Source organism: Myotis myotis, unplaced genomic scaffold, assembly GCF_014108235.1.
Source record: "Myotis myotis isolate mMyoMyo1 unplaced genomic scaffold, mMyoMyo1.p scaffold_m19_p_19, whole genome shotgun sequence".
NCBI classification, from domain to species: domain Eukaryota; kingdom Metazoa; phylum Chordata; class Mammalia; order Chiroptera; family Vespertilionidae; genus Myotis; species Myotis myotis.
In genome coordinates, this window is record NW_023416323.1 from 23,391,189 (window position 1) to 23,395,712 (window position 4,524).

Genomic DNA, 4,524 nt, shown 5'->3' on the forward strand with positions numbered 1-4,524 from the left:
CATATTCACTTTACAGATTGAACTCAGAGCTGTGGGCAAGGATAGACTTAGCTAGCAAAAGGTTACAAAAGTGCTATAGAGCAGGGTTTCTCAACCTCTGCATTGTTCATGTCCTGGGCTGGATAGTTCTTTGTCATGGGGGCTGTCAGGGGGAGCAGAATACACCGCCCCAAAATGTGCCACTTTGACATGTGGATTGTTTTGAGTTGAAGGCAATTAAGACCCGGCAGATTCAGGTGAAGCTTTCTACCTCCCCCTTCTCTGCCTAAAAAAATTTAGATGGGTCTATACCAGGAAGAAAGCTATTGCCAAAAATAACTGTTTATATCAGAAAGGCTTATCTTTATGGCTTGGCAAACATCTGTTTACCAAATATTTGCTCTTCTCATCTTTAGCTTAGGATGGTATACAAACCTCAATTGCTTGACTGCCTTTGAGACTCCTATTTTTATGGGGCTCCCATATGTACAAAATTTGTGTTTCTCCTGAACACCTGTCTTATACCAGTTTAATTCTTAGAGCAGACAAAGAACCTAGAAGGGAAGAAGGAAACATTTTTCCTCCCCGCACTTATCCTGTGCATTGTTGGATGTTTACCAAACCTCTATACACCAGATGCCAGTAGTATCCCCCTGTTGTAACCACCAGTATATCTCCAGATATTTCCAGTTTATCCCCTGAGGGGCAAAATTGCCCCATTGCAAACCACAGGTCCAGAGAAATGGTTACGAGCTGATGGTGTGGTACCTGAGTGCCTGCCTCTGTCCATGATGAGCCATGTGACCCAGGGTGGGTACGTTACTGATCTTCTCTGTGTCTGTTTCCTCCTCTGTGGAACAGAGACCACAGTAGGAGATGGGAACATTATTACTTTGGTGAGATCATTGCATACAAGAGTGGCTCGAATTAAGGGTTGTTGTTATATTCCTGGTGTCATTGTTATTGAGAAGTGGATAGGATCTAGCCTTGAAAAACTCCAACAGTTAAAATTAAATAGAAAAGAAGACAGATAGTAGGAATAAGTAGCTGTGGCATTGGAGGAAACAGGAGGCAAGGGTGATGTCACAGGAGGGAGGGGCAGACGGATGTGGGGAGGGTGCAGTGGGCTTCTCACCCAGGGATGGGACGTTTGCACTCCTAAATGTGCATAATTGATTTTCATCCATATTTGGGTCTGGAAGCAATCAACTCCGTATATTTTATTGAGACAAAGTGCTCTAAAATGCCTTTGTTAAATTTGTTAGAGTTGGGGGTCTGTCTAGAAGTGATAGTTTTATTGTGCTCTTAAATGGTACTCAGAATGTACTTATGACATGTTGGTAAAAATTCCTTCTTGCTCTCAGACTAATAATTGTTTAACACACTATTGCATAGTTAGTGGAGACATGTGAACCATTGGTGAGTGCTGTGAGCCCTGAAGAACCAGCATACTGTAGACAGATACTATCTACCCTGATCACTCCTTCCCACTGGGCGAGACAGAGGAGGAGCAAGGAGACCTAATGTTTACCTGGATAAGAACAATTTTAAAACATAACTGCATTTATCTGCAAAATTATTTGATCTATACAGTTCATCATTTTTGCTACTGATAAGCAAAACAAACAAACAAACAGGTTTCTCTATACCTCTCCCTCCTCCTCCACCCTAATTAATCTGACAGATTTTTCTGCTAATTTCAAATTCTGAAGTGGAATTCTGCTCTAAAAAAGAAGAATGGATGCTATCAGTGGAAGAACTTTCTGCTGGGCATGATCTCAGCCAAGTTTTTATTTTCCCTGTCACTTTGGGCTTCACTATTTCCTTTATGCACCATGGGCTGTGCGACTGAAAAGTTTTCTTCAGCTCATTTATGAAAGGAAGCAAAGCAGCTGTGGACAGGACAGGCATTTTCACAGCATTTTGGGGGGCTAATTCTAACTCCCAACACTTTGCTTTTGGCAGGCTTGGTAGCCTCCAGGAAAGTAGCAAACCATCTTTTGTTTTCCTAAAGCCAGAAGGAGCATTTCATAGCTCTACAAGGATTAGCAATTTGCAGTCAGTGCCTGCAGGGCTTTCGGATTTAGAGTTGGTGGATGCTCTGTCCCTCCTGAGAGCAGTTTGACCTGAAGAAGCTTCTGACATGGCTGGGTGATTTGGGAGTGACAAGCTCTTTAAAAAGAAGGAAAAGCAAACGTTGGAGAATGGAGGAAAAGGTATCTGTTGGTGAGTCTACCCGGGTAGTAGCAGACTTAATTTATGTAATAAAAGCATTTCCTGTCATTAGCTGAAAATGGATTTAGGCTCTATTAGATTAGAACTAGATGGAAAAATCGACAGACATCTCAAAGCTAGTGAAAGAAATGTACTTCAAGTACTCTTGTTAGAGAGCAAATTATCTTCCCTTCGACAAGGTTCAGCTCTAGACAAGACAGAGGAAGGGAATATCATCAGTAATCGCTGGCTTCACCACACATTATTTCAGAGGCTATTAGGTGCCCAAAACTGTAGACAAGAAGACAGAGCGAGGATTGGACCAGAGGCTGCTGTTCCCCCTCAGCCCAGTTCTCTCTCCTCCAATCATCTGTGTGATCATGGCAAGATGCTGGCCCTATGTGCCCTTCTGTTACCCATCTCACAATTTACAGCTCTCCCATTTTTGTGATCCTGTGATCTCTTTGGGGAGATGCCTGTATGACAAAAAAGATGATGAGTAATTATATTATACAAGAGGCCCGGCCTCAGCCTGGCCTGTGCCCTCTCGCAATCCGGGACCCCTTGGAGGATATTGGACTGCTGGTTTTGGCCAGAACCCTGCAAGCCAGGCTGAGGGACCCCACTGGTGCACGAATCCTGTAGTATTCGTGCACTGAGCCTCTAGTATGCATATAAGATCTTTGGTTAATCTCTTACCGCCCTCCTTCCTCCCCACTTCCCTCTGAGATTCATCAGACTGTTCCATGTTTCCATGCCTGTGTGTTGAGCATCTGCCCCCTGGTGGTCAGTGTAGCATCCTAGCTACAGGTTAAGCAGTCAAAGGGTTGAATAGTCACATAGGCTTTTATATACAGACAGTCCTCAGGTTACGCCAGACTCGACATACGTCATTTCATGGTTACTGGTTACGTTGCCATATCCCATTTATTTATAAAAAAAATAAAAAGGTTCCGTCATTTTGACGTATGTACACATGTGCTTTATGTTTTTTATTATTTATTTACCACAGGAATTGTTATCTTTCTTTTAAATTTTTTTTTACTGTTTCACTTCATTACTGCTGTGTATGTGCTCCATGTGAGTGACGTAAGTGCTTATGTGGATGGGTTCCGCCTTACGGCGAAAATTGCGTTCCGTCTTGCCGCAGGAACAGATCGCCAACATAACCCGAGGACCTACTGTATATAGATTTCATGAAAGATCTAAATAGTGTATTAGGAAGAAAGGTGAAGCAATTGATGGGGGCTGTTAGTGATTGTAATTTGATTCAAAACATGGTAAAACCAGGAAGCTTAGCAGAGAATGGCACAGAATTTGCAGGCAATCCTGGATTGAATCCCTACTGTGCCACTACCTGGACAAGTTACATAATCTCTGAGCCTCAGTTTTCACATCTGTAAAATGGGATGACAGGGCTACTTTGTAGAGGTAATTGAGATAATGTGCATGCAGAGAAGTTAGGACAGTTACTTAACAGTGTTACCTACTATATCTGCCCTCCCTTTTGAGCTGCAGATCATAGCTACACAGTCTTTGCTACTTCTTCCATTGGGAGGTAGAGCCAGCCCTCCCCTCCCCGCAACCTCTTCAACCTGGGCTGGCTCTAGTGCAGTGGTTCTCAACCTTCCTAATGCCACAACCCTTTAATAGAGTTCCTCATGTTGTGGTGACCCCCAACCATAAAATTATTTTCATTGCTACTTCATAACTGTAATTTTGCTACTGTTATGAATCGTAATGTAAATATCTGATATGCAGGATGTATTTTCATTGTTACAAATTGAACATAATTAAAGCATAGTGATTAATCACAAAAACAATATGTAATTATATATGTGTTTTCCGATGGTCTTAGGTGACCCCTGTGAAAGGGTCGTTCGACCCCCAAAGGATCGCAACCCACAGGTTGAGAACTGCTGCTCTAGTGTCTTCTTGACAAATGGAGTTGTTAACATAAGAAACATTCATACCTGTAAAGCATTTTTGTAAGTTTATTTGAGCCAAACTGTCGACAATTGCCAGTAAGCAGAATCTCAAGGGATTGAGATAATGCTCTGGAAAATGGCAGTTTTGCACCTTGTTTTATAAATTATAATCAGAAGAGGAGACGTAAGTTGTTACATGAAATCCATTGGCGATAGATTAGGAAGGTGGGAGAAAGCAAAGGGGGATGGACGGGGGGAACCTCTGGGACTGGATAAAAAGTAAAATGATAGACACATGTTTCTTTTACATAGATGGGTACGGGATAGTTAACAGTCAACAGTGAACAGATAACAGTAACAATGAGGGACTTTGTGGTCTTTGCCCTTGTACATTGGTTGTGCC